This window comes from Podarcis tiliguerta, assembly GCF_965153285.1.
Source record: "Podarcis tiliguerta genome assembly, chromosome: 13".
Taxonomy (NCBI): domain Eukaryota; kingdom Metazoa; phylum Chordata; class Lepidosauria; order Squamata; family Lacertidae; genus Podarcis; species Podarcis tiliguerta.
The window spans coordinates 44,162,392-44,174,082 of NC_139546.1; the positions used below are offsets into that span (position 1 = coordinate 44,162,392).

An 11,691-nucleotide genomic window follows, 5' to 3' on the forward strand; every position below is an offset into this window, starting at 1 on the left:
GATCAAAAATGCCACTCAAAGCCCAAGATCCAATGAAGTAATTTTCTCCCTCTGCAATTATTCAGGTCACAATAATTTGTTCTGCTAGACAGAACTCTAAAGAGTTTCCTGAGGATATCAGAAAACAGCTAATAAGCAAGCCTAGAAATAGCATTACATAAACTCCTATACCAGGTGGATTTAGCAGTGGAGCATGGTGTGTGAGAGTTGTCTTTACTGGTTTTGTTACTGTCAACACTTCTTTTTTGTGTTCATTGAGTTTTAGTAATGATTTGTGTTCATATTCAAAGTATTTCTATGTCTGCTGATGTTATAAAGAAAGCTAAAAGTAAAACCACCAACACAGCCAAAGTCAGAAGGGGGAGTTATTTGGACACAGAGGAATCTGCATCTTCTGAGAGAGGCTTTGAAGCTACCATGGTGAGGCTCTTGCTGCTGCTGCTGCTGCCTCACACAATGTGCAAAGGCAGGACAATGAAGTGCCTTGCCACTGATCCAATCCCTGTGCCTCATGAATGGTACCAGGCAGGTGACCTCCTCATTGGTGGGATTGCTTCTCACATCACTTACTATTTTAAGGAATCATTATTCATGGAACATCCTTCTCAGGACCTGTTTGACATCCCACAGTAAGCACTAATATGCCCCACAACCAAAGGGATATAAACCAATCCTATATTACCAGAAAAGAGAAAATGTGTTGATATGAACAATGGGCATATTAACAGTACATGGCTTCAGCCTACACGATGGTACCAAAGTCAGTGAGCTTAAGCAAATGAAGCCCTTTTGAATGTTCATTCCTCCAATCTCTGTAACTGCATCCTTTCATTCTTACCAAAGCCGCCAAGGAAGTCATAAACATTACACTTCAGCTTTGTTAATCTGAGCATGTTTGTGTGATATATGCATTTGAGAAGATAGCTAATTAAAAACAATGTACAGATACAGTAAAAGCATGGAGGATTCCTGTGACACCAAAAAGACTTAATGAAGGGATGTATCATTTACCCGTTTTCCTTTTTTTAGTTTTTATTTTATTATGTATTATATGATTTTATGTTCTATTTTTTAGTTGTTAACTGCCCTAAGATCGACTAATGAGGGGCAGTGAATAAAATTTCATAAATATAAATAAAAAATTATTATTAATATCATACATAAGCTTTTGTGGACTTCTGTCACCTTCCATTGGTGAAGTGTTATTCAGTAATATAGTTTCAGGTATAAAGAAATAGATACATATTCATATAAATGCAGAAAGGCATGGTTCAGGAGTATCAACAGAGGGAAATGAAATACCGAAAACTACAGAAAATGAAAATAACATAATTAATGTAAGGATATAAAATCACTAATAAGATGGGGAAATAAGTTCAATCTGCTAGGATGCTTAGAAATGAAAGTGCAAGGGAGAAACCAAGAACAGAGCAGGTGTGTCAAAGATACACTGCAGGTCACAAATACAATTGCTGTCCTCTATCATAACTTAGATTTTGGCTGAGTGTGTTTTTATGAATAGGAGGAATAGGACATAACGGTCTCAGGCATTAAAGTATTTTCCCCTCCCTTTTTATATCTGCCTTATTGACAGTTGTCAGGGAACTGCCATCGGAGCTGGAGGCGGAGAGGAGGCTCCAGAGGGATGGCGGAGAGGGTCCCAGTAGGGAGAGAGGTAGCCCATCCGCTGGGGAAGGAAATCAGCGTAACACCAGTGCAGAAGGGGGGCAGATGGGGGAATTGGAGAGGTGGCTCCAGGACTCTTCGCCGGAGACCAGCGGAGAGGGTACTCCGCTGCCCACACCCACTTTGCGCAGAAGACTTCCGCGCAGGCAAAGTAGGAGGAGACTGGGCGTCAAACAGTTTCTATGCTGGAAGAGGTTCAAGAAACGCCCACTGACGGATTCTGCCAGTGACTGAGGCAGCCACGGAACTTGAGGCTGTCCAGACAGAAAGGGTTCAACTAGGCAACCTAGCCAGGAATAACGGCAACTTACGCACGAGCAACCCCTAGAACCATTACAACAGTGTAGCAACAAAGTTCTACCAGAACATCCTGACCTTGGTGTTTGCCATAAAAGAGATAAATGATAATCCTAAGATCTTGCCCAATGTCACCCTTGATTTCCACATCTATGACAGCTACATTGATGGGAGAATGACCTATCAAACCACTTTGGACCTTCTCTTAAAATGGCAAAGATTTGTCCCCAACTACAAATGTGCCACTCAGAAAAACCTCATAGCTGTGGATTTCTATTAATGCTTCTCTTTACATTTCTCAGACATGGATGCATGTTTCAATTGCCCAGAAGATCAGCATCCAAACAAGAAGAGAAATGGATGCATCCCCAAAGTTATACATTTTTTGTCCTATCACTTTAGCCTCAGTTTCTGTCATATGTTCTCTGATTCCTGTTTTGGTGCTGGCCATTTTTATCAAGCACAAAGATACCCCCATAGTCATAGCCAACAACCGAGAGCTCACCTACACTCTCCTGGTCTCCCTCCTGCGCTGTTTCCTCTCCTCTTTGCTTTTCCTTGGCAAACCTGGGAAAGTGACTTGTCTTCTCCAACAACCTGCTTTTGGCATCATTTTCTCTGTTGCTGTTTCTTGTGTGTTGGCAAAGACCATCATTGTTTCTCTAGCATTCATAGCCACAAAGCCAGGATCTAAGATGAAGAAATGGGTGGGAAAGAGACTGACTCATTCCATTGTCCTTTCAGGTTCCCTCATTCAAGTTGTTATCTGTACTCTGTGGCTGACAATGTCTCCCCCCTTCCCTGATCTAGACATGAAATCAGTAGCTGAAGAAACCATTGTGCAATGTAATGTTGGGTCTGTCACCATGTTCTATTGTGTCTTAGGCTACATGGGCCTCTTGGCCATTGCTAATTTCATTGCGGCCTTCATGACCCGCAAGTTACCTGACAGTTTTAACGAAGCCCAGTTCATCACCTTCAGTATGTTAGCATTTTGCAGTGTTTGGATCTCTTTTGTTCCGACCTACTTGAGCACAAGAGGGAAACACATGGTGGCTGTGGAGATCTTCTCCATCTTGGCCTCCAGTGCTGGGTTACTGGGTTGTATCTTTTCCCCAAAATGCTACATCATTGTGCTGAGGCCTGAACTGAACAGCAGGGATCAATTAATATGAAGAAAGGATTAAGAAAGGATTAAGTGATCTGTTTTCACTCACAACAGCATTTCTTCTTATACCACTTTGAGATTTTTTGACAATCAATAAAATAAAAGTCAGAGATTGATGTGCATTCTAATGAATGAAATAAGTAATTGATCCCCTATAACCAGCCAGATATCAGGCTACCTGGTATCTTCACTGTATGTAACAAGCGGACGTTGGAAGCACCTGCTGTAAGGGAGAGGTCAATGCCTGTAATCCCAGCTCATTACAGTACCTGTACAAAAGACACATGTCGACAGAAACAATCAATCCAGCAGATTCCAAACTAGCCACCATTACCAAGACCAAAGAGCTGTCCAAGGATGTCAGGGACAAGATTGTAGACCTGCCCAAGGCTGGACTGGGCTACAAGACTATTGCCAAGCAGCTTGGTGAGAAGGTGACAACAGTTGGGGCAATAATTCGCAAATGGAAGAAACAGAAAATAACTGTCAACCTCCCTCGGTCTGGGGCTCCATGCAAGATTTCATCTTGTGTAGCTACAATGATCAGCAGAATGGTGACAAAGCAGCCCAGAACTATGGGGGCGGGGGGAACTTGTCAATGATCTCAGGGCAGCTGGGACCATAGTCACCATAAAAACAGTTGGTAACACACTACGCCATGAAGGTCTGAGATCTTGCAGAGCCCGCAAAGCCCCCTTGCTCAAGACAGCACATGTACAGGCCCAACTGCAGTTTGCCAATGCACATCTGAATGACCCAGAGGAGAACTGGGTGAAAGTGTTGTCGTCAGATGAGACCAAAATCGAGCTCTTTGTCATCAACTCAACTCACCATGTTTGGAGGAGGAGGAATGCTGCCTACGACCCCAAGAACACCATCCCCACTGTCAAACATGGAGGGGGACATATTACGCTTTGGGGGTGTTTTTCTGCTAGGGGGACAGGACACCTTTACTGCATCGAAGGGACTATGGACGGGACCATGTATCATCAAATCTTGGGTGAGTACCTCTTTTCCTCAGTCATGGCATTGAAAATGGGTCAAGGATGGGTATTCCAGCATGACAATGACCCAAGACACACGGCCAAGGCAACAAAGGAGTGGCTCAAGAAGAAGCACATTAAGGTCCTGGAGTAGCCTAGCAAGTCTCCCAACCTTAATCCCATCAAAAATGTGTGGAGGGAGCTGAAGGTTCGAGTAGCTACACATCAGCCTCGAAATCTTACTGACTTGGAGAGGATCTGCAAAGAGGAGTGGGACAAAATACCTCCTGAGATGTGTGCAAACCTGGTGGCCAACTACAAGAAACGACTGACCTCTGTAATTGCCAACAAGGGTTTTGCCACCAAGCACTAAGTCATCTTTTACAAAGGGATCAAATACTTATTTCACTCATTATAATGCACATCAAACTCTGACTTTTGTCTTCTGGGTTTCTGGGGGTTTTCCTGTTGTGATTCGTCAGCGGGCAAATGGAGCAAATTTAGCAGGGCATAAAATAATTTCCCCCCTCACTGTAGATAACTCCAAGACAGATGGACCAAGGGTTTGGCAATGTATAAGGCCGCTCCCACGTTCCTATTGGGTTTAGGCTATTTGGAGAACCTTCCAAAATAAGTTATACAGCCTCCCACCACTAGATGGAAGTAAAAGTTCTTCCATTCTTAGAAGAAAGCAGCTGTTTACTGGCTAAGGTTTTTCTGATTCTGGTATGATAACCACTAAGGGCTGCAGAAGTCACTGAGCTCGGGAAGGAGCAAGCTTTGGTGCTTGTCTGCATTATTGAATTGGAGGGAGATGCCCGTGGGCTCCAGGATGGCCTCAATAACTTGGCTAACTCGGTGGAGGCATCTCTTTGAACTACTCGTCCTATATCAGTGGACTATTGGTAAGGAAATTTTAGCTTAGGAAACAGATACAGTGGTACCACGGGTTACAGATGCTTCAGGTTACAGACTCTGCTAACCCAGAAATAGTACCTTGGGTTAAGAACTTTGTTTCAGGATGAGAACAGAAATCGCAGGGCGGCAGCTTAGTGGCAACAGAAGGCCCCATTAAGTAAAGTGGTACCTCAGTTTAAGAACGGACCTCCAGAACGAATTCAGTTCTTAACCCGAGTTACCACTGTACATAAATAAGTGGGAAATAATTAAATATGAAGCCTGCCGTGTAGGAGGCTTTAGTTCAGGGTTTCAGCCAGCTAGTCATGACCCTTTCTGTAGTACTTTCTTATACTCATTCTCTCCCCTAGTTTTTCATCCTTCCTGAGAGAGAACAGAACTCCTTGTGCACTGCTCATATTTTAAGAACATGGATCTGGGAGGGTGGCTGGGTGTTTGTGTGAAAATTTCAGCTTGTCTGCAGTGATTTAAACACACATTTTTAAAAAGTGAGGAATGGACAGCGGAAGGAAGATTGTGTTTCACTTTATACCTCCATTCCCCACATTTATACCTTGTGCAGATAGTGCTTTAATTCATGTACTACCAATTGCTGAATGAAAACTGACTGTGTACATTAAGGCAAACCTTTAGCATGCTTTTAATACCTTCTTCAATATCCTGCAGTCTGCGGCTCTGATTCCCAAGTGACCCAGAGTCCCTTATCACAGAACGTCCAGGAAGGGGGACTGTTTGCCATCATCTGCAGCAACCCCAATGAATATCGCACCCATTTTTGGTACCGTCAGCAGCCTGGAAGAGCACCGACCCTCCTCTTGTATATAGCATCCCAAGAAAAGAACGAAACCAAAGGACGCTTCACAGCAGAGTACTTGGAGAAGGGAAAGAAAAGTCGCCTGCATCTCTCTGGTGCTCAGATTCAAGACTCAGGCACTTACTTTTGTGGCGTAGAGCACAGTGGTGCTGGAAGGGAGAGACTCATGACTATAACTTCAGGTCTTCTTCAGCTCTGATGTTTAGCTTTAGTCTGTGATACTTTGCTGCTGAAAACGTTCCCCTGCAAATATTCATAAAGCCCAATATTAAAGAACTTACCAAGTCTCTCTCTCTATTACACACATGCACACACACACACACACAGAGAGAGAGAGAGAGAGAGAGAGATTTGTATTGGGGAAATATGAATCTTTCAGTTTGGTTTCCCTTGTTTCCCATTATGGTGGCTGTGGAGATCTTCTCCATCTTGGCCTCCAGTGCTGGATTACTGGGTTGTATCTTTTCCCTGAAATGCTACATCATTGTGCTGAGGCCTGAACTGAACAGCAGGGATCAAATAATAAGAAAAAAGTATTAAGCCATCTGTCTTCATTCATCATTGCATTTTTCATTAAAAAAAATATTTTTTGAGATGTTTTACAATCAATAAAATTGTATAAATTTTATGAAATCAATAAACAAGTGCCCTAACATCTCTTGGAAAAAGTAGTTGGGAGGAGATACATTCATATAATATTAGTCATAGTTATTCAATTTTAAATTATTACAAAGTCTGTCCAGTTATTTTGCCTTGCATTTTAATTTCCCTATCCGTTCTTATCACCACATCCTTGCTTCAGGTGTCTCCCAAGAGGATCTGCTCCATGAATGAATCTTGGTATTGAAATGCTGCAGATCAGGCTGAATTTCTCTAAATTGTATGCATATTGTATGTCGGCCCTTTCCATTCATTGAGTGTTAGTACTTGATCTGGTTTCCTATGCGGTTTTATGAGTTGATTTTTTAAAAAAAGAAAATATGCTTGTGTTTTATTACATGTGCTATGGTTTGAAATGTTCTGTTTCTCCACCCTGGAAGTGCCTTTGCAATAAATTGGAGTTGTGGGTGGATGAATATGGGTGATTCACTTCCATAGTTTCAGAGTCTAGGGTTCTGCCTGAGAATGTCACTGAAGGTTTTTGTGGGTGCCACACCAGCTGTCGACTACTGGTGAGCCACCCACACATTATACTGTGGAGAAACTCTCAAAACATTGATAATAAGATTATTAACTGACCCAGGTGTCAACTTGATTAAAATATTGGGGTGGGGAAGGTAAGCCCTGCCCCACATAATCACATGGCACGGCACACATGCAGCATTGAATGGCCGTGCCCATCAACTGCGGGGGGCAGCCCAATCAGATTTTATTGGGGGGGGGTGTGAAGGGACCTTGACTTCTATGTTAATAGAGATAGATAGAGATAGATGATGATAGATAGATAGATAGATAGATAGATAGATAGATAGATAGATAGAGATAGATGATAGATAGATAGATGATAGATAGATAGATAGATAGATGATAGATATAGATAGATAGATGATAGATAGATAGATAGAGATAGATGATAGATAGATAGATGATAGATAGATAGATGATAGATAGATAGATGATAGATATAGATAGATAGATGATAGATAGATGATAGATAGATAGATAGATAGATAGATGATAGATAGATGATAGATAGATGATAGATAGATAGATAGATAGATAGATAGATAGATAGATAGATAGATAGATGATAGATAGATAGATGATAGATAGATAGATAGATGATAGATAGATAGATAGATAGATGATAGATAGATAGATAGATGATAGATAGATAGATAGATAGATAGATAGATAGATAGATAGATAGATAGATAGATGATAGATAGATATAGACAGACAGACAGACAGACAGACAGACAGATGATAGGAACATTTTTCTTGCTTTTAGGCTATGGAATCATTTGGGCTATGGAATCATTTCTTTAAGTCCTCAGGCAATATGCTGGCTGTACTTTAGGGTACCACTTTCTGTCTGGTGTTTTTTCACCATAGAACTCTGCACTCAAATTCCCCTGTCTCAGTCCTTCAAAGAGCAGATTCAACCTGCTTTTTCTATCTGAATATTTTAAAATACTTTTCTGATCAAAAGTGCCACTCAAAGTCCAAGATCCAATGAAGTAATTATCTCCCTCTGCAATTATCCAGATCACAATAATTTTTTTCAGCAAGACAGAAATCTCAGGAGTATCCTAAGCACACCAGGAAACAGTCAACAACCCAGCATAGTAAGAGCATTAAATATAGAATCATAGAATCATAGAGTTGGAAGAGACCACAAGGGCCATCGAGTCCAACCCCCTGCCAAGCAGGAAACACCATCAGAGCACTCCTGACATATGGTTGTCAAGCCTCTGCTTAAAGACCTCCAAAGAAGGAGACTCCACCACACTCCTTGTGCCAGTGAGATTCAGGAGTGTTGCATAGTGTGTGAGAGAGGTTTTACTGGTTTTGTTACTGTCAACACTTCTTTTTCATTTTCATTGAGTTTTAGTAATAATTTAAGTTCATATTCAAAGTATTTCTATGTCTGCTGATGTTATAAAGAAAGCTAAAGGTGCAACCACCAACACAGCCAAAGTCAGAAGGGGGAGTTATTTGGACACAGAGGAATCTGCATCTTCTGAGAGAGGCTTTGAAGCTACCATGGTGAGGCTCTTGCTGCTGCTGCTGCTGCCTCACACAATGTGCAAAGGCAGGACAATGAAGTGCCTTGCCGTTGATCCAATCCCTGTGCCTCATGAATGGTACCAGGCAGGTGACCTCCTCATTGGTGGGATTGCTTCTCACATCACTTACTATTTTAAGGAATTATTATTCATGGAACATCCTTCTCAGGACCTGTTTGACATCCCACAGTAAGCACTAATATGTCCCACAACCAAAGGGATATAAACCAAACCTATATTAATTGAAAAGAGAAAATGTGTTGATATGAACAATGGGCATATTAACAGTACATGGCTTCAGCCTACAGGATGGTACCAAAGTCCGTGAGTTTAAGCAAAGGAAGCTCTTCTGAACATTCATTCCTCCAATCTCTGTAACTGCAAACTTTCATTCTTACCAAAGCCGCGAAAGAAGTCATAAACATTACACTTCAGCTTTGTTAATCTGAGCAAGTGTGTGTGTGTGTGTGTGTGTGTGAGAGAGAGAGAGAGAGAGAGAGAGAGATTTGAGAAGAGAACTAATTAAAAACAATGTAATTCCTATGACACCAAAAACAGTTAATGAAGGGTTGTATTGGTTAGCCGGTTTTCTTTTTTGTTTCTTATTTTTTTTAATGTATTATGTGATGTTATGTTATATTTTTAAGTTATGAACTGCCGTTAGATCTACCAGAGAAGGGTGATATACTAATTTAATAAATAAAAATGAATTATTATTATTATTATCATGCATAACTGTGACCTTCTATCACCATCAACAGGCAAATTTTTATTCAGTGATATAGTTTCAGTTATGAAGAAATAAATACAGATATATAAATGCAGAGAGGCATGGTGCAGAAGTGCTATCAGAGGGAAATGAAATGCCAAAATCTGCAGGCAATGTAACTCACTTAATTAATGTAAAGATACCAAATCACTCATTAGACTGTGAAGTAAGTTCATTCTCCTAGGGTGCTTTGTACTGAAAGTGCAGAGGGAAACCAAGAGAAGAGCAGGTGTGTCAAAGATACACTGCAGATCACAAATACAATTGCTCTTCTCTATCATAACTCAAATTTTGGCTGAATGTATTTTTTGAATAGGAAGAGGACATAACGGTCTCATGCATTAAAGTATTTTCCCCTCCCTTTTCATATCTTCCCTATGTACAGTATAACCACAAAGTTCTATCAGAATATCCTGGCCTTGGTTTTTGCCGTAAAAGAGATCAATGACAATCGGAAGATCTTGCCCAACGTCACCCTTGGTTTCCACATCTATGACAGCTATTCTGATGGGAGAATGACCTATCGAAGCACTTTGGACCTTCTCTTCAAACGGCAAAGATTTGTCCCCAACTACAAATGTGACACTCAGAAAAACCTCATGGCTGTGATTGGGGGACTTACTTCTGACACATCTATCCACATGGCAGATATCTTAAGTCTCTACAGGGCTCCACAGGTAGAATCAGTGCATAGGGGAATGTGGGGAAGTTGAATCTGACATTCTTTGATTCAGAAGGAAAAGAGAAATATTAGTGTGCGAAGGAAATAGCCAGAATTTCCATTATTTTCAGAAAACTAAAAAATATTGAGCCAGGATTTTTCTTCAATGACTATTTCAAGTTCCACCTTCAACCATCTTTCGGAAATATTCTGCTAAATTATCATTTTCTTTTAGCTCACCTATGGCTCATTTGCTTCAGAGGAGATTCAATCAAGGCTGACAACTAATTTTTATAGCATGGTCCCAAAGGAAATCCACTAATATGTAGGGATTATCCACTTACTTCAGTACTTCAGATGGATATGGGTTGGTCTCTTTGTTTCGAATAATAATAGTGGAGAACGTTTTTTGAGGACCCTTGAGCTATTGTTTTCCAACAATGGGATCTGTTCAGCCTTCACAAAAAGAATCTCACTTCAAGCTCATATGGATAATATGGTAGGAATGTATGATATAATGGGAAGTATTTATAAAGGTCTCACAGATGAAAAGGCCACTGCAGTTATATTCTATGGAGACTATGGGGCAATTTCGTGGCTGAGAACTGTTTTACTTTTCCAAGAGAATGGAGGTAAGCAAAACACATCATTTGGGAAGGTCTGGATCATGACAGCCCAGATTGATTTCCTATCAACCGGACTTCAGAGAAACTGGGATTTTCAAGGGTTGCAAGGTGCCCTTTCATTTACAATTCACTCAAAGGAACTTCTCCAGTTCAACCAATTCCTTCAGAACATCCAAACACACTGGAACAAAGCAGATGGCTTTTGGAAGGACTTCTGGGAGCAGGCATTTGACTGTTTCTTTCCAGATCCTGGTATGCTAGTCATGGATGATGGAACATGTACTGGAGAGGAGAGGCTAGAAAGTCTCCCGGCAGGTCTTTTTGAAATGCACATGACTGGGCAGAGCTACAGTATCTATAATGCTGCCTGTGCTGTAGCTCACGCATTGCATGCCATTTCCTCATCCAGATCCCTGCACAGAGCAGTGACCGCTGGTTACAGTGTTGGATTTCCATCTCTGCAGCCTTGGCAGGTAATGTTACAGAGCCAAATTTCCTCATGTCTATGAACCGATTAACAGGAGTAGGACAGGAAATTGCTTCATACAAAATTAGGCCTGTCATCTATCTGTTTCAGCATTGTGTACACTGACAGGCTTGGGCTCTCCAGGGTTTGAGACAAGATGAGATTCCGAGTGTTACGGGAAGATTCTTGGGACTGAATCTGGGCCCTTTCCATGCAAAGAGCTGCTCAAGCAGGGAGCTGCTACCCATTACTGCCCCTCTTTTTATATGTAAAAAACAACCAAACAAACGAAAAAATATTCTGCATCTTAGGCATGGTTACTCTCTTGCTGGTTTACATTTCATCTTATATTTTGACCTTGGAGTCTGTTTCACTTGGGAACCTCAAATAATTTGATTCTTCTTCTTCTTTTTAAATAGATCAACTCATTTCTTCAAGGTGTTTCATTTAACAACTCAGCTGGAGAAACGGTATCATTTAATGATAAGAGGGAAATGAGAGGAGGGTTTGATATCATGAATCTTGTCACATTCCCAAACACATCTTTCCAGAGAGTAAAAGTTGGATCGGTGGG

The 11,691-nt window shown here is 41.2% G+C and overlaps 1 long non-coding RNA gene across 1 annotated transcript; it reads left to right on the plus strand.

Moving 5' to 3' along the window:
* The first annotated feature begins 4,873 nt into the window (after window positions 1-4,873).
* Window positions 4,874-6,142, plus strand: LOC310663239. The gene is made up of 2 exons (XR_014504421.1): window positions 4,874-5,039; window positions 5,719-6,142. It is a non-coding gene; the product is annotated as an uncharacterized lncRNA (long non-coding RNA).
* The last annotated feature ends 5,549 nt before the right edge of the window (window positions 6,143-11,691 follow it).